The 25871-nt window shown below is 42.4% G+C and overlaps 1 long non-coding RNA gene across 12 annotated transcripts in view; it reads right to left on the bottom strand.

Moving 5' to 3' along the window:
* The window catches only part of LOC121067127, a 282439-nt gene that overhangs the window by 109857 nt on the left and 146711 nt on the right, over nt 1-25871 (bottom strand). Inside the window, exon 1 of one of the 12 annotated variants that reach the window (XR_005818124.1) lies at nt 4098-4112. The exons of the other annotated variants lie outside the window; for them this stretch is intronic. This is a non-coding gene — a long non-coding RNA (uncharacterized LOC121067127). Of the gene's footprint in view, nt 1-4097; nt 4113-25871 lie in introns of those variants that run through there. 12 annotated transcript variants of the gene reach the window in all.

Genomic DNA, 25871 nt, shown 5'->3' on the forward strand with positions numbered 1-25871 from the left:
TGAAAAAAATAACAAACAGAGAGGATGTCTGTTGGTTAATGTCATGTACGCAGCTACTCTGTGGTGATATTAATCAACGTCTTACAGCTTTTGTACAGACTTCTGAGCTTCTTCATCACACAGTAAGTGCCTGGCTAGGAGATCTTGCCATTTTGAAGTCCCGATCATTACTGGGTGCTTGTGCTAACTTATCCAGGCAGCCCTGAAAGATCCCTATATCAGACGAGATTTCTGCTACTTGCTGATTTTGCAGGATGGGGCTTGCTGTGCAAGACATACACCGTTCTCTGTGCATTTCTGTGCTTTCAGTAACAGCGTAAATCAAAGCACAAAAAAGAGGGAGAAAACTCAAAGTTGCATTCTTTAAAATCTCACAGTTTCTCTGGGAAGAACTACTGAGTTTTAAGTTAAGACACCACTTGCTTGACATCTGGAAATGGATCGGTACAAGAGATGCTCAGAGAGCCAACTTCCAGCGCAGGGCAGGGATCACTTAGTTGGACTGGTCCAAGAGAGGCTGTACGGCCCTGTAAGAGTCTCTTGTTTCTGCTTCCTGTTTCAGAGGAAGCAAATTCCTCCGCAGCTCCTCATGGCATTTTGGGGTAGAAAGAGACACTGATGTCCCCTTCCCTCCTCTCCTGCTCCTTGGCTCTTTTGTGGTCTTCCCAACTGCCTGCAAATAAAGCCACTCTTCCAAAGTTGCTCTAAAGGCTGACGTGAGGACGTTCAGTACCCTTGCATAGTTAAACAGTTATTCAGTTAGCTGAGTGCCACTGCTGTCAAGGACAAGAAATATATTCATGACTCCATTCACTGGTTTTAAAAGTATGAGTTTGTTTCATGTCAAGAAGCCCTAAAAAAAACCTTGCAGGGGAGGAGGGTGATAGAAATACGTTTAAATCCAGAGGAGAGAAAGACTGTTGCATCCTCGCCCTTCTTTTCAAGATAGTGCCCAGTGGAAATTGGAACATATCACAACACCAAACTGAACAACAGGGGCCAAACCAGACCCTAGTTAGCACAGACTTCGGTAACGACTAAAAGTAGTGCTGCAAATATACAAAAGCTTATAGTGCTCAACAGAGAGTGCAGACTTCAAGTTACAAAACCTGTGAAAGCAAACACCCCATCAGCTCTCAGCAGTGCTTGTCCCTCCCTTGCAGCCGTAAGCCACAATATTCACTTCCCACCACGGCTTCCTCTCCCACGCAGGCGAGCAGCAGCCATGCCAAGCCTCGAGCGACAGCATAATGACATTAATTTTCCAGGCATGCTGATGACAGCTCCGTGAAGGCTGGAATTTGAGTAATGCAGGTTGCACTGCCATTGTCCTGTCTCGGTGCAGAGGGGTCAGCCTGCGAACAGCCTCCAGTCGCTGGCTTTATGTGCAAGGCACACAGACTGAAAGCCAGCAGAAAAGAAACACCACACTGCAGAAAACAAGGCCACTTTCAGGAACTGATAAAAGGTGTCATAACTGACTAGTAGCAACATGTCCGTAGCACAGGAATAGGATAGTTGTCCTCCACGCTGCAGCTCGCAGTTGATAGTTGTGAGATTGCCTGGCTTATGCAGGAATGAGCACTTTGGTTTAGTCCAGGCATGTTTCTCAGCACAGCTCACTGGGCTGCTGACCTTTCCAGGCAACCCCTGTAATAAACTGACCAATAGGTACCTGGATGAGGGACAAAAATAGTCACATATTCCTCCCTATCTACTCTTTTCCCCTTATCCCATTCCAAGCTACATGTAAGATTTCTACCTAATATAGCCTCCTGGTAACTTGCTGTAGTCTGTCATCGCTTACAAAATGCATATGAGACACTTTGTTGATCTTTCCCATCCAGAGTTCAAAACCCCCTGCTAACAGCAACACTGTCCAGAGCAATTGCTAATCCTCTGAGTTAAACCTGCAATGCCAGAGTATGGCTAATTAAGCTGTGGATATCTGCCTGCCCAGCAGAATGGAGAGATTCAGCCCCAAACTCACCAACGATGCAGAACTGGTGAGCAATGACAACGGTAAAACCCAGTAACTTTTCCCTTTTTTTGCTCCGGGGCTCCAGCACAGCACAGTATTTGCAATACCTTCCTCCCACAGCCATGTCACAGGGGTTAAGACGCTGGCAGGAGATTGTGGGGGCAAACTGAAGCTCCCCTCGGCCCCAGCAGACAGCTTTGGGATGCCCGCAGCAACACCTGAGCCCCCAGCGCTGGGGGGGACCAAGCGTGGGCTCCCTCTGCTCGGGACTACCTGGGGCAACTTCTGCACCCCCACGGAAGGGAAAATGGGGACCGCAGCAGGACGGAGATGCACAGCCGATGGCAACGTGGACCTGGAAGCAGACCTGCCCTTGGCAGGCACGTACTGAAGCAGCACTCTTTGTCCTCCCGCCTTGTCTAATACCCAGGTCTCCTCACAGCCAGGGCGTAACATGCCAACTTCCTGCAGCCTGCCCCAGCTCACCGACACGCAGGTCTCGCTGTAGGTGTGTCGTCCACGTGCCTGGTCATTACAGCTGCTATTGATTCTGGCAGCAGATAGCTCCAGCACAAAGAGAGATATGTACAAGGGTTAGCTGATTGCCATCTTCCAGAAAGGGATACTTTAGCCCCTGAAGACACTGCACTCGAGACTGCTCAGCTACTGCTTCAAATCTAAGCAGATGCTCTCAAAAAGTTTCAACTTTTAAAAAAATGTACCTGGCTCTCCCTAATAACCTGGCCCACAGTAATTAATTACAACATAGCACTGCATGGGGTTTGAATGGCTGATGGTTAGCCAAATGCAGACATTCCTGGCTTTACCATAGCCATTTAAAAGCTCCCGAGCTTATCTTCCCATGCAAGGTAATGAATGATTTCAGGAGCTATACATAAAGTAGGCCAAAACAAGTATTGCAGCTAGGATTTTTGCAGTTTTCAATATACATTACAAATCATCACGATTTGCTGGTAGCTGATATTTGTTATATTTAATCATGCGGTTCTTCCTTGACTGACTTCCAGAGCAGCTCCCTGCCATCAGAAGGTGAGACGTGTCCCTGCGTCCATTTCAGTGACGATTTTCAGAGAGCCCCAGCTAAAATAAACACTGCAAAACAGAAGCTTCAAGAGAAGCAATACGCCAGCTGTCTTGCCAGCACAGGAGTCAGAGAAGAGACTTCACAGTTTCTTAGGGTCTCTCTAGTGATGTTTTAAGGAGGTGAGAACTAATATGTGGCCTAAGATCCAGCCAGGAAACGGTAGCAGAAGAGAAGCAATGCTAACAGTGGAGAAGAGCAAGTAAATCATTACCTGGACACTGTCTTTTGTAATGGAAGACTTGGAAGAAATGTATCTCATGAAACCCAGCATTTCTTAGCACAACCAGTGAAGCCAAATGGGTTGGCTCCTTTCTGTGCCCCCATTCACCACGAAACCCTAAGATCTTCCCGCCTTAGCTAGGGAAGGAAAGCTTGGGGAAAATGCAAGTGAGCATGTACAGATGGAGCTCCTATCCCCACATCACACACAGCCCTTCAAACAAGTCTACGAGGTTTGGTTTGCTTCCAATCACTGTAAATCAAGCAACTCAGATTAGTTTGCAAACCTCACCGTGAATGGAACCCTACAGGGCTCACACAGCTCTAATTTTAACCCGCGCCCCCATGCTCTGCACAAACACATATATCCATGAAACAGAATAGCATCCATATCCAGAGCTGCCTATTTGTTCATTGCCAAGAAGTAGATTAGAGTTCAATTCATTCTGATTAAAGGATTGGACTGATGTGCGAGCCAATCCTGATTTTTGCCCAACACTACTCAATCACTGTTCACACACTGGCCCAGGTTGAGCCTGGCTTTTGTGTAGGCATAAAAACAGTCTCCTGTTTTCTGTGCATACTCAGACAAATGGGAACGACAGCAGCACTCAGCCATTAGGCAGGGACGGGTCATTTCTGGCATGTAAAAATGGTCTGTCCTAAGGTGACTGTGGCCATGGCAAACACACTTGGTATCTGTGGGACACTGAGTCCCACCCAGTGTGGGACTGAGCCCACCATGTGAAGCGCTCCCTGCACCCTCTTCCCGGGCACACGGGCACTACCCACCCTGCTGGAGCAAAGGGCCACGTCCACCAGTTGGCCTCTGTCCTGCTCCCAGCTGCTGGCAACCGCTAAGGGGGGCTCACCAAAAGCGGAGCTGTGATCCATGCCTTTGTGTCCTCACACCGGAATAAGAGGGCCCTCTTCCACCACGTCACATCTGGTGCAGCTCCCTCCAGAGCCTGGTTGGATGGGACAGGCTTGACACATCCCTGTCCCTCTCCTGCTGCCACACCGCCAGCGCGGACGTGCCGGCACACTGCATGGGCAGATGGCACAGGTAAAACAAGTGCAACACGAGGGGAGAAAATTCCAACTCAAAACTGAAAGAAAGGCCACTGCTTGAAGCAGTGTCAAGTCCCCAACCCCTGGGGAGAGTGGGAAATGGGAAGCATAGGCTCCGTTTCCAGAAATTCATATCCACAAAAATAAAACACAAAGTGACTCAGAGCAGCATGTTTTCATACACTTGCATACTGTGTATTACCCTTCTGCCAATAATGGCAGTGAACAAAAAAGCACAAATACCAGGTTCATGTAGCACACAGAGAGTGGCAGTCCTCCTCTGGCACAGCCCCGGCCATCAGCAGCCACGCATCGCTCCTGGCATTGAGGGAACAGGTGCCCCCTTGAAGCTGCATTAGCTTGATCTCCATGTTTTATAATCTTTTTTTCACATTCCCTTACCCCTATTTTACTCATTTGTTCTCTTGTCTTTCTACACACAATTGTATTTTGCTTTCCTTTTCCCCACCCTTGCATGCCCCACCACATAATCAGGTGTTTCACACCATGTGGCCAAGCATGGCCTTAATTGGAACAAAGTGGGCGATGCGGAGAGCAGCAGGACTTGGAAGGGGTGCCGTCTCTCCCCTTCTCTACAGACCCAGAAGGCAATTGAGGAGAACACAGACTTCCTTTGCGCAGACCCATCAACACCTTTGGATCGCATTCACTGGTACAAAGTCACTCGATGTGGCACAGTTCCCTAAGTTCAGAGATGCTACAGTAAGTACATGTGTACATGGACCACATACAAAAGATTGGAAAAAATTGTTCTATTTATCATGCTAATCATGCAAACAATTAGCCTAAAGCAGTCCTATCCTCAAGTCTTGTCAACAAGGTGCTTCCATCCCTGAAAAGAGCCTGAATTTTTTGCTTTTGTTCCTTTTACCTGAACCAGTGGGCCATCTGTAACACTGATTCTCACCTAGCCACGTCCAGTGACAACATCTGTCACAGCACCACATATTCTTTCTCAGTAAGGAGGATGAAGAGGGCAGAGAAGAAAAGGCTGGTTTGGACCCATTTGTTATAACTGTATTTTCTAAGGCAATACATGAAACCTGTCACCGCCTCTCCTGTAATTTCCCTCCCCCTGTGCTGTTGGGTTTTTTTTTTGGTTGCATATCATGACCAAGAGGCTGTATGATCATGCAGTAAGGAAATATTAATTCCTTTGCTGTTGCATCTAAAAGCTAAGATGACGAATTTCTGTGCCATGTTATATTATACGGGGATAAAGGAACAAAAGGGTGAAGGACAGTGGCTGCATGGTGTCTTAATCAGATGCAGATCAGCCTAAGAGCATCAGACCATCAAATCCCTGCTCTGCAGCAATCGTGCACCTTTAGTCAGGCTCTGAATGGGCTGAGATAGATTCGGGGCTTTATTGAAAGATCATACAGGATGACTGCAAAATCCCATTACTTGTTGATTAAGTATTGATTGCCTCGGTATTAACAAGCCAGCTAATATGAAGTGACCTCTGAGGCCACTGGTTGGAGGAAAAAAAAAGACAATTTACTAAAACAGGCAGGCAGATGAATAAGAGGGCTAGATCTGCTCTTGGCTTTTAGCTTCGGTTAAAATGTCACACTCGATAGTGCAGATCAATGCCCACTTTATTTCCTTGCAGCCGTCTTATTACCATCATGAGGCTGCCTCCTTTGATGCTTTTTAATGACCCTCTGAACCGCGTGCTCTGCTTACCCACTGCCTTTGACTAAAAGGAAAGGAAAAGCTTTTTTTTCCCCTTGCTGGTGATGGAGTGGCTGAGAACATGACATTGTGCCAGTATAAGTGGAGCAATGAGGTTTCTCGGGTCACCGGTGCTGTGACTCTGCTCTTTCACTCTGTTTCTAGCTTTTCTTTCTTTCTTTTCTAGATTTCAAAAAGTCTTGCTCCTTTTCATAACTTCAAAACTGGTAAGATATTAAGAGACCACCTACTGACAACTTCTGTCCAACACTCTTATTTGTGTTTTTAAGTGCAATAAGTTTAGCAGCTCTCGTTACATTAATTCTCTGAAAAGCACCTCACCCAATTATCTTGAATCCAACTTTTTTTCTTGTTGCCAGTTGCAAATGTAAGAATTATTTTTGATGGTGAATAAAGAGCACTGAGGGAAACAGTCTGAGTCTCCTGAATCAAAATTGGACCATATTAAGAATGCTGAAAGCTCTGAGGCTTTCCTCTTCAACACATACAAAATCCTTTAATCTATGACTACATATTGAGTCAAACATAAACTGCACATTAAAGAGAAGACAACAATTCTTATAATCAAAATGCCGCAATAATGTAATGCATTTACATGAACATGGTTAGTTCCCATTTTATAGATTAGCCTGCCAATAATTTGATGTTTTGAAGAAGTAAACAAATGCTATACAGAACAGAGATGATTCTGTATCCATCAGAAGAAGACATAAAGAATATTTGAAACACCTGGAGAAATTAAAGTCATAGGAAAGAGAAGGTGAGTTAGGGAACAGCTATTCTGACAGCAAAGATTTTCTTTTGTTTGTGAAAGCTTGTGAGCCAAGGTTGAATGGATGGTAATATAGAAACCTTGTGCACGTGCGTAGGCTGTGGGGGAATGAAGCAAAAAAAATGAAAAAAATGAAGTGGAAAGCAAAACAAACAAACAAACAAACAAACAAAACCCTTCTGCCTTGGAAATAACCAGTGGGAACTGTTGTGGTAGTAGTATTGCCTGATGACTTAACAAATGCTGACCTGATCCAAAATCGCTGAAAAGCTTCCCACCAATTTCAGCAGACTGCAGTACATGGGATGTAAACATAAAAATCTCTTATTTGTTGAGCAATAAGAAAATGATGTAATTCATGTGCCTCAGCTCTTTAATTTCTCGCTCTCCTACCTTGTACTCCCACCACTCTTCCTATTCTGTGGTTTTGTGGTAGAAAGATATACAAGAGAAATAATAAGCAACTTTGGGAGGCTCTTTTGGGAGCACGCAGAAGTTTGGGTAGTATGCAAAGCCACGCTTACCCTCAACTGCTGAATCAGCCACAAATGCAGAATCTGGCTTCTTATTTCCTCCTTTCCCTCCTCTCCTCTTCAATGTGACGCTCTTAAAAATCAGAATCATGGGGGTAATCTTCAGAGTGTGAGACCTTGATAGAATGACTTAGATTATTGCTGTATTACTATTATTTATATAGTGCCATAAATGTGCATGATGCTTAGCAGAATAAAAGATACCAAGTTCTGCACCAAACTGTGCAGAAGCCCTGGTTAATACAGATGTACAATTTCAAACGCACACATAGAGGCGTGCACACCCCTCTCCTAGCTCATTTGCAAAGAGGTCCAGAGCTCAGAGAGCTTGCTACATTTTTTTTCAAATTAGTCAAGAAAAATCCCTTCTTAAACTGTGAGCCCAGCTTGGAGGCTGCTGGCCAAATGGAGGCGTGTAGGGGCTCAGATCTGGAGCGAAGCCTAACAGGCTTGTCCATGAACGTATGCCTCTCCAGCAAACTGCTTGCCGCAGCTCTAATTATAAATTACCCCTGTAGATACACAGGGGTTCTAGTGAATTAAGCAAAAAATTTAGTCTGGCTGATAGGAAAACAAGTTTTTGCACAGCATTCCCAATAAGAAATTATACACTTGTTATGCATTACAGTCTGCGCTCAAAATGCTATTTCAGCATTCTGGGTATTAAAAAAGGAATCTTATGTGGTCTTGTGGTGAAAGACTGTGAAGGATTATTTAAAGTAAACTGTAGGGAAATATAAAACAAACCCAGTTAATTTATCACAACAGTGAAGATGCATAAATAACATGTTTATGTACAACAAGGACAGTTTGCCTATTATTCCAAAGAATTCATGTTTTAAGAAGCAAAATATTTTCTTTAAAGAAAAATGATACCTGTTTTGCTCAGCTCAACAGCCTAAAAGTTTGCCTGGGAAACTGCCTGGAAGTGCTTGCTTCAATACACTTTTCAATATGTCTAAGTACCATCAAGCTCTGTAGGTCTGGTGAAGGCAGAGTACAGAAAATATCTGCACTAGAGCAAAGACAGAAACTGGTGCCCAGCCAGCTTGGAGATGGTGCAGCCAATGAAAGGCAACACGCTAGGACAAGAACCTCAGCAACAGGAATCAGACAGCATTCATTGTCTTTAATGGCATTGGTGTAGTTCAGCACAGATGAAGTACAAGCTAATTACACATCATTTATATAGCTCTTTAAGGCAATATTGAACAACTGATCAACTCATACCCCCCATCTTCTGCACTAAGCTTCCTTGATGCCGGTATTGCAGATGATGTCAAACCCAACAACCAACAATACCAGCTTGATAACGAATCACTTTGCTTTTCATGATTCAGCCGACTTCTAGAAGGGGAAATCAGAAAAGCACTTAAAGAATCTTGAGCCAATGCATTGCTGTGGGCAGTGGCCTTCATTTTTATGAGCGCACTTTATAGCAGAACTGTTCAAAGCCTACTCTGGCTTATCTGGATTTATGTCAAGGTTGTGTTGGTCTTGGGTTTCCAAATGGTATCCACAGCCCGCTCTTCTTTCTTCCATGTCAGCTGCCCGCGAGGTCACACCTCTTTCCAGCAGGTACGGCCCCAGTCATGGTGAGCTACGCACTTGCTCCCTTTTTAGCAATTTGCTGAACCTGGGACTAAAGATGAACTGCAAGGAACTCCAGAAGGTCAAGGTGTAGCATTCTGGTCTTCTGCACAATGGAAGGCAGGCGCAGCACATCAAAGCTAGCCAACTCATGTGGCACAGCGTTATTTTACCTGCATGTTATTTTACCATTTCACTGACTTCAAGACAATGAGCTTTTCCAATCATTGCTCATTGAACAACACATAGTATTTTCTTTCCTTAGGAACTTTTCCTCTGACTTGTTCATGTAGACTACGGGTTCTGCATGGAAGGTGCATACTTTCCTTTTGTTTTTGTAATATTTAACAGCATGCCACCCTGATTTACTTGGAGTCCATACATACAAAGGCACAAATAAAAAAGTAGGAAATGAGAAGCAAAAAGATTGTCTTCAAAACTTCCTGGCCAGCAGGATTGCTGCAAATTAGCAGGCAACAGAGATGAAACGGGTTCACAAGGTTGCCCTTTCGGGCCACATTCATACTCACACAAATATCACTGAATTGGCTTATGATTTCTTTCCAATTGAAAATCTGCTTTCTTAGCCACACAGGTTAGGGAATTAGTAGATCTTAACCTAAGGGGGCATTCAGGAGCACAAAAGCACAGTCATGAAAAAAGCCCTGGCACACTGAACTTCTCAGGAGATGGTCCACATCCACGTTGCAGCAGCTTGATTTCATCCAAAAGAAAAACGCATGATGTTAGCCACATACCGCGCTGTGCACCATGAAGGAAGAAGATAATCTTTGGACGATTATGTGTTTTTATAATTCAGGTGGCACTTCCACAGCGCAGCGCGTGACAGATTCAGAAACCCACCAGCTGGACAGCCAGGCAGAGAGAATAGATAGATCATATTTCAGTAAAATGGCCGCCTCCTCAGGAATGCCAATTGTAATTTAAAAAATGGTGACAAGTGCTTCTTAGCCTGTGAACTTTCATATTGCTGGGCTGAGCAAAATGGGTACAGTTTTCCTTTAAATTTTGCTAGTAATGATATGGTATACAAAGTGACAGACTACAGGGTTTGGGTTGAATGCTAACATTGTTCTTTTTCCCTTTTAAAGGTCATGTGCAAGAAAACCTCTCTAGCTAAATCCATCCATTTAAAATCACCATTAGGTCACAAAAAGCAGCCTCAATATGCTAAGAGGCTTCATTTGAAAATATGTGCCAAGGTCTAGCTTCTATAGATCTGCTTTATGAAGTGATACTTCGGAAGGTGTGCTCCAGTACTCTTTCACGAAATCTTTGATTTGTTTTTGATACCTATTTTCACCCTTTCAGACGCGACCAGGTTTCAGTGTGTATCACATTTTTAATAAGAAAGGAAACAAGCAAGTGTTGATGTGTGGCATATAACTGCAACAATTCCAGCTACATTTGTCTAACGGGGATGAATAACACTTTTCAGCAAGGTATGTACTGAGGAATAATGAAAATAGGACTGAACCCATTCCTGAACTGGGATCCTATCAAGTAGATATTTAAGTTTCATTTTAATTTGTTACACAACACCATTGAAAAGTAACAGCATTTAGAGATTACTGAGCAGACACTAATGTGGTCCAAACAGACAATATTAATAATCTTGATATTACTTAATAACACGTTTTCCCTTCAAAGACTTTTACTACAGAGCAAGAAGCACACTGAAATACTGATGTGGATTTCACTTGCGATGCAGATGGCACATTCACCCAAAGCCCAGGGAGGAGAGGAGCGATAGTCAGAGGCATGAGCTACACAGCACTGTTCTTGGCTATCTCCTATCAGAGTAAAACCTAAAGCACTAATTTTGCTGTTAATTAAGAAATACATTATTTGTACTTCCCACTGTTCTTTTACACCAAACATTTTAGACAACAGCAATGACTTTTCTCGCAGAAGAAACGCATGAAAAGAGCCACCATTTCTCCCAATGAAGTCGCAACTGGCCTGTCATCAGCAGAGAACGTCTCACATTTGATGAATCACTTTTTTTTTCAGTCTTCCATGCTTACTTTGACCTAGCTGCAATATGCAAGAGCTCAGGAAAATAGAGCTAGACAGACAGCAGATCTTCTAATCGAAGGAGCAAAAATCCCCATTCATTGGGTCCTTGGGAACAGAAATTCCCTGTTGAAACAACTGCTTTGCATTTCCAAATGAAATGACGGTAAATATTTCAGCATAGTACTGCTGGGTTGGCTGGTGCTGATTTGCTTAGGGTAAGCAGTGATGTATTTTGGAAGTAGTCAGACTTTTTTCCAAGAGGTCCACTGATGTGTGGGTGTCACATGCTGTCCCGTAATAAAACGCACATTTTCTGCAATTTTGTAAGAATCAAAATTCACCACTTTATATTCAAAAGGTTTTTAATTAAGTGCCACATTATTGCTACTTGCTTTGCTTTCTCATTACGGACCAAACTTTCAGATGAGCTCACAGACACATTTTCAAGTGCTCAGTATTCTCTAGCTTTTAAAAAGAGCTCAGCTCCTATTTTAGCACCTAAAAAAAATCTAGCATTTCAGCAGTGCTCAGAGATGATCTTGCTTAATAAATATGTTCTACGCCTCTGAAATAACAGAAGCATACACAACACTACATACACTCCAAACACCTAGTTTTAAACACAGCCTCCCCCAACGTGGTATACTGGGATGACCGTGCCTTGCACCACTGAAATATTTGAAAAGCTTGGCTATTTCACTGGACTGTTAGCTTGCAAAAACAATCATATGAAAAAAAGGCTCCTCAGCTTCAATCAGTGATTATTAAAACTTTAAAAGAAGCACATCCTACAGAAAACAATTAACAACATCAGAAGGTTCCTCTTCCTGCCTAGATGTCTTAATCCGGGTGGTTAATTATAAATTAAATTTATCACATACATGCAAAAAATATACATATAGTCACCCAACAATTTCAGATAATGCAAACATGAAGAGAAAGACTTCTGTAAAGACGACTGTGAAAAGTAAAAGGATTAGCTTCAAATGATTATCCCTGGAATCTGACAAACCGTACACACACCTTACTTTAGCTCAAATTTGCCTTGCCAATCAGGCTGTTAAATTACATAACAATTTGATGCTCCTTAACAGAAGATGGCATCCAGGGTGTTGGCTTCTATTGTGGTAGTCAGAGAAATTGATGTCTATTTCCTGACTACAATCTTTTTTATTTTTTTCCCCTCATTTTATATTTTTTACTTGGGAGATATAGTATGTCTCTTTTTTTTTTTTTTTCCCTCTCTCTCTCCTTTTTTTTTTTTTTGTGAGATGCTCAGTATTCCCTATGTGTTGCTAGTCATTTTGTTGTGACCACATACACATAGAAAAAGAAAGAAATAATCCTTTTCAATGCTTTCACAGATACAGATGAATGCAATCTATGTTGTGTTCACTTTGTTATTATTTTATGTAAGAGGTGACACAAAACCAGCAAAGCCAAAACAGAATCAAGAAATACATATGCTTTCTTTCTGCCTTACACGCACACTCACAAATACATGACACTTGCTAAGTGGCAGTGATGTACCATGAGCATCTAGTACATTTTATCTTCATATGTTTATGCTGATTATTAAATACGAAAGGTTAAAGAGTTTTCTGAGAAAGACAGAAGAAAATGGCTTTACTTTGATTTGCGTGATGGAAACACAAATGAGCCAACACTATATGAAGAACAGTACTATCATGACAGTAACAAAAGGAACTGCCAAGCTCGAAAGATGGACGGCAGCACGCTATTCTCCTGCCTGCCAGTCCCTTTGGGAGCAGAGCACAGACCCTACTGCACAAACTAGTCTATCTCAGTGCTTTGTTTTCTTTCCTTGCATCTCTGAAGCATCTTACATCACTGCAAAAGACCACAATGGTTTGGGTTTTTGTGGCTATCAGTTCATATATTACAATTATTTGAAGACCATACTTAACTCTATCAATGGTATATGCAAATTTTGCTTGATGGCTTTTCGCAATTATGAATGTTTCTACTTCTTTCTACATCTGCTACAAGACATAGTCAAAATTCTGCATGGCATGCAAAGAGAGAGAAATCTCAATACAGCATCCTCTGAGGTTGCTAATAATTGATCTCACTGACCACATGTGAAGGGCAGGGTAAATCTGAACACTAGACACACTGTTCATTTATGGAAAGACAGCGCATTCACAGGCAGGGAATTTGGCTAATTGCACAGATCAGTATGTCAGAACTGCCTCACAGTAGGCTACTTGTGCTGTAAACATTTATTATTAGGTTCTGCTTCTGCATTTGACTCACCTTCTGTTACTGGTAGCATTAAATACATTAGAAAGTAGAAAAGGCATTGTAGTCTAAGTGTTCCAGCCTGTATCCCCATGTGGTGAGATCAAATCAACCCTAATTTCCACCAAACTATAGATGCCTTGGTTTCATTTGCCTAGAGTATTCTTTTTGTGTATGTGTCCCTGATTCTTTCTTTTCTTCACATCAAACAACTTTCATAGAGAGTCTTCCACTTTGACCCATGACAGCTTCCTCCATTGCAGCCCTGCTGCCTGTCAAAGCAAGGGGACATTTGTATGGGGAATGGCTGCCCCCTTCAGTATGTTCTCCAGTGCTCCCAGTCTAACCCCAGAGCAAACATGGAAGGTCTACAGAAACGTGGGGGAAGAAAACATCAGTACCAGAGGCTCCCCGCCTCAGAACTCCAACGGCAAGAGCAGGAGTCAGCCATCCAGCTGAACACCCATGGCTGCAGGGCCACCAGGAGTATGGGGGGCATGCTGCACCGGGCAGTGCTCAGCATTTGAAGATGAGTAGTAGCACATACTGCTGCTGGAGACACTCCCATTTTGCCTTGCATTAGGAGTAGGAACTAACAGTAGTGTTGTTAACATTTAGAGATCCTTACTCTGCATGGATCTTGTCTCTGATTCTAAGGCCCTCCCTCTCTAGGCTGGCCTGGATACTTGGTTGCCAAAAGACAGAGAATTGACATGGTTTACAATAAAGTATATGTTGCTGTGCAGTGACCCGGGAGGAATACACCCAAAACAAAACAATTCACTTCCCATACAGTCGTCAAAGAAAGTGCAGTGCATGCTGAGAAAAATGTTCTCATCTTAAGGGACACTACATGAAGGAGACAGCAAAGCCCCTGACTATATTATATTATTCAGCCCAGCTTCCAGATTGTATGGAAAACCAGAGAAAACTCTCGTCACGCTATCCTTGAAGCTGGTACCCTCAGTAGCTGGACATGAGCCCCTTGGAAGTGCAGCTGATGGGCACTGCACAGCAGGAGCCTTAGAGGGATGAGGAGGCATTAGCAAAACAGTTCTCCTTCAGCAGCAGGCAATTTCTGATCAATCCTAACAGTGCATTAACATCAAGCAAAGCCACTAAACCCTACCAGTGCTCCCTTCCACGTACTCAGTGAGTCTAACGCCCAGAAGAACGATGTTGGAGAAAATGTTAAAGTGTGATCCATCTGCAGGCATCGTAGGCTGAGAGAGAGTTTCAGATTTATAAGAAAAGGAGTTTTATGTACTGATGTCTTCTTAATTTCTGCTATTTTACAGTAGGCAGGCCTATCCCCTTAGATGCTTTTTAGTTTAGGCATCAATTGAAATGCACAATCTCAGGGAAATGAAGAATCTCATCTTTTGCCTGTTTGAGCTATTTCTGCAGAACTAGTATCAGCAGGGCTCAGCTCTGTCACTCGGTGAGCAACCTGGTCACTGTTAGGCAGTCCAAGTCCTCAGCTTCCCTCCAGGTCACCTTTCCACATCTCCTTACTTGTCCAACTTCATATTGGTGGACGACAGTGAAGGTTGGAGGATGCTGTTTCAGAGAGGAAAAGATAAATAGCCTAAAAAGAAGATGAGATTTGCCATTTGCCCTGAGGTGGAAGGAGGGCAGGGGAGGGGTGAAATAAGAGGAAAAAGACAGGTAGAGCTGGAGGAGAAAAATGAGATTCTGCCTGGTGTTTCATTAAACAAAACAAAAAATGCAATTGGTTTGGAAAAAAAAAGAACAATTTAATTTTGTAGGCAAAAGGTTCCTGGCTTCACTTCCTAGTGGAACAATTTGGTTTTACGAGAGGAGACTTTCCAAGCCAACCGTGACTGTACATATGGCACAGCTTGATACCTGCTCTCTGTATCCTGATGGCTCAGCTACTGAATTTGTCACATTCTTTTGCTACTCTGAGTTTTTCAAGAAATGCTGTACCGCTTCCTGCTCTTAGGAGTTATTTACAGCAAATTTATGAGTCTGCAGAACTATCTGCCAAAAAGTAAAGAAAAAATCAAGTAAGTTATTAACTGCAAATTATTTATCAAACTCCTGTTGCCAACTTTTCCAGACTTAGACCAACATTTTACCACACCGAAATGTCCAACATACTCTCCCCAAGCTCCTGTACAGATGTCTCTGAAAGTGCTGCAGAGCTGGCAAGATCAACCATGGCTGAGGAATGAAGAAAAAGACCCCAGGAAAGCAGTACAGCAGCAGCAACACCCAGGACCACGATTCACCATTAACATCCCAACTCTACTCAACTAAGCCTGTTGTAATGCCTGGGCTCTAGAGCTAGAAAAATAGATGCCATCCTCATAGTAATTTCATCTCACTGCAGCCCCTTCCACAGGGCCTGTCCCTGTGTTGACTTCCTGGGCTCTCATTCAAAATGGTTCTAATCATGGTCAACGTTAATGAGCCTTCTGATGTCAATTCAAGTGTATGTGGGTTTCTGAGCAGTGAGATGAATCCGGGCCTCTGTGCTTTGCTCTGCTATGCTGGGATTCGCAGTAAGAAAATGAGGAGAATTAGCTACAAACTTCTTCAACTGCTGTTTTGACTAGGAGCGGCAAATAACTTGGCTGAGCGCAGGACTGACTTCTATTTTCATCTTGGTGCCTCAACAGCTTGGTCCGATACTTTGTGGCACACCGAGTCATGTTTCTCTGTAGTACTTCAGTAGCCTGTATCTCTCATCCAAACAAAAGCCCTTAGCAGATCTGTGGATGTGCATTCTTCTGGCTGGGGTTTCACAGGGTATTTGATGAACTGGCCTGACAGTACCTCAGTAATATGCAGATTGCATATTTGTGCCCTTACCATATAAAAACACTAGGGGCAATATATTTTGCTTGCCTTGCTGCATGACAAACAGCCAAACTGGAAAGGACTTCTGCTGGGATGAACCAATGAAATTCTTTATTTTATTATTTTATGTTTCCTGTGTCCATGCGATTGGAATAAACTGTAAATTAGGCGTTATAGCACTGTAGTTTGGGTAGATGTGATGTTTTAGAAATGTAGCTTTAGTTTGTTATAACATAATAGCAGCTTTGCTTTGTTGTGACAGTAGCAATAAAATAAAGTTACTACAATGCATAATGCTGTAACCAACCAAAACTAGTCTAACAAACAACAAATCAAGGGGAGCAATACCCACCCAGCACTTTATGTACAGAAATATTGATGATCTGTGCTTAAACTACATAGGGTAGAAAGTTTCAATTTTTCAAGAGATCAGGTGATGGTGAGCTGCTCCCTCCCCTGCTCTCTGAGGTGAGTGCCAAAACAGGGCTCTTGCCACGTTCATGTGCTGCTGCTAATTGTAAACTACAGAGGAGACCTTTTCTTCCTTTTTTTTTTTTTTCCTTCTTCCCCCCTGCTTTTTTTTTTTTTTTTTTTGTAAAGATTCTTGGCAGTTGCAACAGCCTTGTTACTATTTCACGTTAGTCACAGTTTATTCACATCTGAGGACCAGTGGAAGGTTGAGACAGGCAGGGGACTGAAGTTGGATCTCTTATATAGTTATAAAAGGATTTCCATTTGTTAACAGCTCTGCTTATGAAGTATGCAATGACATTTTCCTACTGTGCTATTTTCATGCCTCCTGAGATGCCAGGTTATAATGCAAAACATCTGAATCATTAAATTTATACAGTTATTTAATAACCCATGTAAAATACATGGCAATGTTGCTTCTTTTAAAACATATGCACCTCATAAGAAAACAATTTCCTGCACTATATGGTGTAGTCAGATTTCAGTAGTTTGAGTTGGCCAGAAAGGGTTCAAACTTCTGTCTTCTGTGCATCCAGGAGCCATAGTCCCAAACACCACCAAGCTACTGCAGACAGATTTTGTTTTGGAGAAAATCAGCTCCCCTATAGAGCTGATTAGCTTTAAATTTAGTATCCACTATATATAAATATGGATGTAAATGTATGTCCAACATAACGATAGCTAGAAGGCAGCAATAGTGCAAAGGTGGACCATAACCCCAGTCCAGCAAACCATTAGACATATTCTTCATCACATCTGGGTGCGGTGTTTCTCTAGCCTTAGCAGCACAACACGTGTTCTCATGAATCTCCTAAGACTTGCTCGGGGTCTAACACAGAATTTACTTATCTGGGAATCAGATAAATTCTCACTGTTTTCCATAGGCACTTTCTAGCTCCTGTACTTGGAGACAAACTCTCTCAGCTGCAGAAGAGATGTTTCTTTAATACAGTTTTTACAAGGTACTATGATAGACAACTGCTAATACGGAACATGATGAGAGTAAAATATTGCTGGCATAAGCAGGATTCAGCAGATAGAGGGTCAATTCTGTTTATAGACTTGCTGAAGTTTTTTGGTTGGTTAAAAAGCTGACGAACTGCATTACAGCTAACATTCCCATATTGATTATACCATTTCTAAGCCTGCCCTCGCCGTGACAGGAGCGACATAATTAGTTTTTTCCTTGTTAAATATTTGTAAACCATTCATACATTTAGGGGTTACCTAACCTGGCTGTTACCCCTCCACTCATCTCCTCATGACTCGTTTAAATGCAGGAAAAGTTACTGCGGCACGGCGCGGATTCTGCCCACCTGCACGGGTGCGCTAGCAGAGGGCAGGAACGGCTCTGGGGTACGGCAGTGCCCTCGGTGCTGTGTGCCAAGGGCTCAGCCGTGGCGTGCCCAGTGGGGATGAGAAGGGACCCACTGCGGGCCACGTGCCCGGACTAAAGCCCCGTGCCAGTGGCCGAGGGTGAGAGCCACGAAGTTCGTGAGCAGCAGCGCGCAGCGCAGTAGGAGAGACTGAGGATGAGCGGAGCAATGGTGATGTATTTATGATGCAAATCAAGGCCCTAATTCAGCAGGCACTTAAGCACATATTTGAGTCTCATTGACTTTGGTGGATTCAAGTGAATGTTTAAATACTTTCCTGAATACTGGATAACTGTACAAGAGAACAAAGGCAAGAGGAAAAAAGAAATAATAAGATAACATGATGAGATTATAGTTTCTAGGGTAGAATGGTGGAAGTTGTTTTAGAGTTGTTCTAGTAAAGAGAAATGTGGGAAGGTTAAATACACAAAACTAGAATTTCACAGTGCAGCTTTAGAGGCTAGGTTATACAGCAGTATTGTTTCAGAAACCTTTTCACCTCATTGCTTTCTTAAAGAAATCAAAGCAGTATCATGCCGAGTAAAGGCAGAAGATTTATGCTTGATATTTCCTTGGATTTCAAGAATGCCTTCTCCCTTTGCATTGTATAGACATTTATAGACACGACAGAGAGATCAGGCTGTTATACATGTTACTCACTACTGTTTAATTGCACTAATAATCTAAGTTGAATGAACCTCCAAATAGGGTTTATTTTAGATAACCTTTCAGGAGCAAGGTCTTCAGGACTTTCTTTTTCTGGCATGGTCAGAAATACCATATTGCTTGAGTATTTCTCTCCCTTATTTAAACCAGGAGGTGCTGAAGCATGTAAAAATATGGTGAGAAAACACTAACTTTCAAACTGCAAAAAGGATGTGTTCAGCTGATGGACGGTTTTCACTACGCCCAGACTGCATTGACTCTCCCAAGCATCAGTGGCAGAAAAAGTCATAAGGCCTACAAAGTGTACACAGGTGGGGTCTTTGTTTTGTTTTGTTTCCCCCCCTTGTAATTCCTCGCTTTATTTTCCCTTTTTTCCTCCTCTTACATGTTTTTATTTCTCATACCTCATTTTTATAAGAAAGACCACATAAATAAGCCTGTAGCATCAACAGCAGTTTCCTGATCTATCTGAAGCAGATATACGAACCTGCGGAATTCTACAGTGGCCCGAATCCAAAATTAATTCTGGATCAGCTTTACATTTGGCAATTATTTCTGTGATTGGCAACATCAGTGTTTTGAATCTAATCTTGAATTTTGGGTTCAAAATCCAATTTTAGGTTCAAAAGCAAAATCCCAAATGCAAATAGGCAATGGCTCCTGTCTTGGGAAAAAATCAAAGCAAAATCTCACATCCAAACGCCCTCAAAGCTTCAGAATAAGACACTAAAATAAAATTAAAAAAAAAAAAAAAAAAAAAAAAGAAATGAAACAAGTACAAAAATAATGAAAAAAGACCAGACTGCTGCTAAAATGTTTGATGGCAGAAATTTGGATCTGGATTCTAAATTTGGGAAGCTACAGTAATATGAACTACAGTAGTTTTAGAGAATATAATACTTAACTTTTACTGTCTCTTTTGCAGATAGGCAGTCTAATTATCTTGAAGCTATTCGTTTGAGTATGCCACGTAACTTGGAAATTTCGTCCATTTTATGGACATGACACCCCCAGCTACCAGCAAGACCCAGCATGTATTTACATCATGCTCAGGGCAGCATGCCAGGAAGCGCTCCTGCTCCTGAAGTGGGTCCACAGGAACCCGATCATCTCTACTCCAAAGTCATCAGTGGCTGGTTTTGGATGGCAGCGATATTTGCCCAGTCCCCCTGGCACAGGTGTCTACAAGCACCATGTGCTACGACGATCATTAGAACTGGGCTTTCCAAATGACGCGTCTCTGCTTTTCTTCACACATAATGATATTTAGATATTTTTTTTCCAGCAGAAAACAGAAGATGCACACATAGTTTTCACAGTTAAAAAGATAATCACATTGCCAATTATATAGATTTGTGCATGGTTTTCTTCCGATACAGCACACATATCGACATGATGGTCAATGCAGGAAGTGATTGATACAGTTTTGAAGAATTAAAAGAATTTTTGCCTATTTCCACCATTTATTTCATATAAGATATTGAACCTGTCCAATAAGCATAATAAGCATAAACTGTGGCACTTATAATAGTCTTCACTAGGTTAATACAGGGTAATATTTTTTTTAATGCCACTTAAGAATAAATGGTTGAATATCCTTCAAACTCAATGTAATTAGACTGAATCAATCCAAACCTCGAAATCAACTTCAGAGACTGCAATCGATATTCTCTCCACTAATTTCATATGCACACACCCCCTCTGAAAGCACTTTACAAATACAAGAAAGTGAAGCTATATGACTGGGATGTCCAATCCCAGGGGCTGGACAGAATGCCAGAAGGTATTTAGGTATTTTCCTTCTTTCTTCTCTCTTTCTTTCACTCTCTCTCTCTCTTTCTCCCGTCTGCTCTCTCTTTCATTCTTTCTCTCTCTCAAAACCAATTCTCCAGATTCTGTAAAAGACATTCTCTCAGCCAGCATTTTTCAGTTTTATTCTTTTTAGGTGATTTGACATCTGTACGGTTCGGTACTGACTAATTTCCAAGTCCTGGGAGGCAATTTCTTAGCAGTTGCAATTCATCAAAACCCTAATGAATTCTGATGGAATTCTTGGGGACCAGTCTTCTGTCCTTTCTGCATAGGGACTGCACAACACACCCTATGTATTTAAACCACATTAAGAGACTTAGATTAATTTAATCAATATTGCTCACAAGAAACCTGCAGAGCCACACACTAAACACTGAAGACACTATCCTCACTGCTGTCCTCAGAGCGATGACACTACAAGCAGAGCTGAGAGGAACTGACTACACGTGCTGAGAGACAACTGAAGAGGACGGACAGCTGAGAGCGCATGGGCGGGCAGGAAACAGCCGAAGTGAATGACAATGTACGAACACGGAGAAGCTCACTGAGGAATCAGTTGAAAGTGATGGAGACAAAGAAAGTATTTTTGAAGGCTCCAGGACAAGTATTTGTTCCACTACATTGTCACATTCATACTAACTTCGATATCTTTAGATACTGTGGAAGCAAACTGGAAAAACTAGGCACTATACCAGCTTCTTCTTGGTCCTGAAACAAAGATCAGGTTTTATTTAGATTCTCAACCTACTTAAGCTGCACCTCAGAGGATTTGCAGTAGGGACTTGATCTCCATGATTTGGGGAAAGTTACTGGGAAAGAGGGAATAAAAAGGTAGTTCACAGAAGCCAGATGGGGAGGCCAAGAATCTGGCAAATATTCCTTTCCCACATTTCTTCTAAAACTCAAAATAAATCTGAATCTCTCTGACATTTGAAAGAAGTCTGGCTATTTCTTCCCACATTATGTTTTCTTTTTGCTCGCTTTTGCACAGGGTCTTACGGGAAGCAGAGACTGGTGCCAAAGTAATGCAAGGCAGCAAGCTGTGCTGATAATCTCAGAATGGCCCCCTTTTCTCAGGAGATACCCAGCCCAATTTCATGTACACCCGCGATTCAGAGGGCAAGACTCACTGGTACGCTCTGGCCATTCTGGCAATGCAAGGCAGCCATAAACCCCGCTTAACTGGCCAGCACAACCAGATTTACAGCTGCTTTGTATCACCAGAGTGCAGCAAAGCTGCCAGAGCATACCAATGAATCTGGCTCCGGCACTCTGTAGGAACTCGGCACCGGTTTGCGAACTTAGCAGCGTTTGTGCAAATCAGACCTCCAAATCTTTTGAGATTCAGTTATCACTGTAAAACAACATGTCTGTGGAAGAGATTTGTCACAGGACACAGGAAGGTATCCAGCCTCAGAAGCCACAGAGTTTACATCTCATGGTGGTTTCATTACACCAAAGCACCTACCCTTAAAAAAGTTATTATTCAAAGTGCCAGCATTTCTCGGACTACGTAAACGTGACAAAAAAAAGCATAAGTACTAACTTCTGGAACTCAACAGACAGATTTTTCTTGTGTGTGAGGGGAGGGCATTTCACTACCAGTGAATCTTTAATGAGCGGGTAGTAAAAATGCCTGCCTTACTGACTGTCAGGGGATATCAAATTTGCTCACTTCTGACTCAGTAATTACCCACCAAAAATGTAGATCAAGTGGTCATCACCCAAATTAGTACCTGCCAAGGATTACTTTTGGAAAGGCTGTCAGCTAAGAAACAGGAAATGAGTTGCAAAACATTATTAAAACTTGCAAATAACAGCTTTAAGGTATGAAGCACCGTTCAAGCACACAATGGAGCGAGGGCAGGAAACAGAGCCGATGGGGGGACTGAGCGCAGAGAGGGGCTGGCGGCTGCCCATGGGGGGACCGAGCGCAGAGAGGGGCTGGCGTCAGCTGCCACGTCCTCACCCCATTCTGCTCCCCCCCATCTTACCTGGCACGATCACCTTCTGCCAAGTGCTGTGAAGAGCAGGTCCTCCCCGGGGCATGGGGGAGAGGGTTTCCATCCTGCTGTGTGAGCTGCCGAAATTGTTCCGTGCCTCAATTTCCCATTCACAAACTGAATACATCTTTATTCAACAAAAAGCTACGGAGGAATTCATTTCAGTAACTGGGAGAAACTAAAGCCCACAGAAGTTACAACAAGCGCTGTGTGGTGACAAAATTGAACCCGAGCCATTAAAGCCACGCTAGAAGAACAAAGCAGGGGCTGACCATTGTTTTCCATGTTCCAGCAACATTCAAATATGAAACAGAGGTTATGATGATAATAATAATAATCACTGTATGATGCACATTTCAGCGCCAAATACGTTGCAATTAGCTGCAAGCAGCACCATGGGTATGTCAGCGGTCTCTCGTGAAAGGTGGCGACCAACTGGCTGAAAGCAAACTCAAATCACAGTGCTGGGAGCAGGGTTATTTGTTTTGCTCCTTGAACCTCAGCGCAGACCATCAGTCTTACTGCAAGGGGCCCTGTGGTATATATCTGCTTACCCTGGCTGGGCAGCAGTTTTGTTTTTACAGCCATGGTTTAAAAAAAGAAAAAGAAGTCTCTTTTCAGCAAGCTGCATAAATCAATCTCTCTCACCCCTCCCTTTTCTTTTTGGATATGGATTAGGTTGAGTCAAATCCGCCAGTACCTCTACCTCTATTTCCAGGGACTAATCAAGTCTACTTCCGTGCACCAGAGCTGACCTGTTCGTACCCTTGGCAGACCTGCAAATGCTGTATTTAGAGCATCAGTGCTGGATGCCACTGGACATCGGAGGTCAGAGCCATGCATTTGTCCCCACACCCTGTGGGAGGGCTCTCTGCAGAACACTTGGAAATGGCAACGCTTTGAAAATAAATCTGTATGTTAAACAAAGACAGCCAGAGACAGAAACAAAAGGGTAGAAATAAATTGTTGATTGCTAGCTTGCTAAAAGGCTCACCATGAAGTGCTTCAGCAGTCAGTATTAGGACTGGTGTTGTTTAATATATTCATTAGTGTTCTGGAAAAGAGAGGGGAAGGTGACAAAATTTGCACAGGGTGCAAAAATATTTAGGTTAGCCATGATTACAAAAGATTAGAAAAACTAGACAGATGTGCAGCATGAAGACAGATGAAATTCACTGTTCATAAATGCAAGGTAATGCATATTTGAATGAATAATTTTCAATACTCATGCACAAGGCTAGGTTGTAAATTAACTAACCACTCGGGAAAAAGAGAGGGAGGAGAAAACATGTGCCACTTTGGACAGCTCAGTGAGAAAGCAAAACAATTGGAAGCAGTGGTCAGAAAAAGTAAATATGCTGTTGGGCTGTATAAAGAACAGGATGGAAATGAACACTAAAATACTACGTCACCGAGTAACTGGCTGTTGTATCCTATCTGAAATGCTGTACCAACCTACATTCGACTCATCTCAAAAAAACATAAAGCTGAAATAGAAAGGGGCAACAAAAAATGATTAGTGGCAGAAGGAAAGACTGTGAAGATAGGGGCTGCTTAGTTTATTGAAGAAAAATAAAAGACAGGACATGAGAGAGTTAATGAAACTTATAGAGAAGATCAATTGCTTTTTCCTGGTTTCCTCTCCTCCTAATGCAACAACACTGAAAAACAACATGTTTAAAAACCAATAAAGAAAATACTATTTTACACAGTTCATAATTAACCTATGGAACTGATTGCCACAAGATACCCTTCAGGCTAAGGACTTAATATGATACAAAATAGTTTAATTTAGATGCTTATGTGAATAATGAGAACATCCTAGCTAGGATTAAGATAAATATCTTAGAAGGGCTGAAAACCTTAATACTTTGTGACAGAAATGAACCACAGGCTGATGAAGGTTAGAGAGAAACATCCTCTTTGGGCAGTAAGGAACATCTTTGTCTTCCTTCGAGCAATTTGGTACTGAGTATTCCGAGAGGCAGGATTTGGGGCTCAACTGACTGCCCAGGCTCACCAGGCATGTCGTGAGCGGCATTCACCAACGCCAGGATTTCAGACTTTGGTTTTGGGAACAGTGCTGTCTGCTGTGGTGGCAGGGGAGAGCAGGGGGAAGGTGAATTTGTGATAAGAGACTGAAAACTGAATGACTTCAAGCAAATTAACACCAACTGTTGGCTCGGCTTCAGAGAGGGGAAGACGGTGTGTTTGACTATGACACCAAACTTGTCCAGGTTTTCTGATTTGCTTACCATGCTCACTTTGTTTAGCAGATGATAACATCACGTTAACACAAACATACAAATAAATCTCTATCTGCCAGAATCCTGCCAGTTTCCAAAACGCATACATCCCAACCTCTGTGAGCAAGAGGGGGAAAAAATGTTTAATAATGATGAAAGAGAAAAGCTACTGCTGCCTAAATCTCTCTGAATGGGAACCCGATCTCTTGAGTACATTTGCGAAACCTGATCTGGAACTTCATAGGAGCCTTCTGTAAAAATCAGTCAGCTTAAAATATGGCCCACCCTAGTACACAGGCATTTTTTCCCCTTTAAAGCTACCTGGTTATGGAAATGTCTGTAGTACAGAACTAAATCTGATTCAACGATTAATATGTAAACAGAATTTGACTGACTCTTCTTTTGTGCTTATCGCCAAGATACAGTCTGGCACAACAGTTTTGTTTGATAGACAGCCCTGGCCTATGCTTGTCAAGTAGCCAATATAAAATAACATTATTACTGTAAAATCCTGAATTAGGCTGTAAAATATTTCAATTGTGTGACACCCATGATGAGAAGATTTTAGAGTTCTCACATGTTTACATAATTAGCACTGCATATTTGTTAAATTAAGGTATCGCTATCACCTTTATTACCATATCCCTCCTCCTCCACTGCAGTGTCTGCTTCTTGCGTAGCCTCACGTGTTAACTTCTCAAAGGCAACAGAAAAAGGAGCCTGCGTCTCCGTGAGGATTCTCCTACTTCTGTGCAATTCTAATAAAAGGTATCAGAATATCCACCCTTTCTCATAGCCCATCAAAAAAAAATATCTGCTGAAGTGCAGCTCAAGTAAGAAAAAGAAAGCACAAGAGGGAAATGGCCTCAAAGACCTGACTTCAGGTGTATTTAATCCTTCCACTACTGGTTTAAAAGTATTAAGTAGCCATAGGCTATCCCTGGGTAGAAAGACGGTTCAGTGACATCCCTTTTGTAAATATGTAGCTGCTCAGCCTCCTCCTAAACTCCACATTGAAGTCTGCTGCTTTTTCAGATTAATTGTTTGAATACTGCCGACTGTCTGTCACCACAGTCATATGTCACTGGTAGCAGCTCAGAAAACCTAACCCCTTCTCTAATGTCATTGCACACAATTCATTTTTAAATGCAGTGTAATAGTTTAGGAATACCAGTAAAA

This window comes from Cygnus olor, chromosome 3 (assembly GCF_009769625.2).
Source record: "Cygnus olor isolate bCygOlo1 chromosome 3, bCygOlo1.pri.v2, whole genome shotgun sequence".
Classification (NCBI taxonomy): Eukaryota; Metazoa; Chordata; class Aves; order Anseriformes; family Anatidae; genus Cygnus; species Cygnus olor.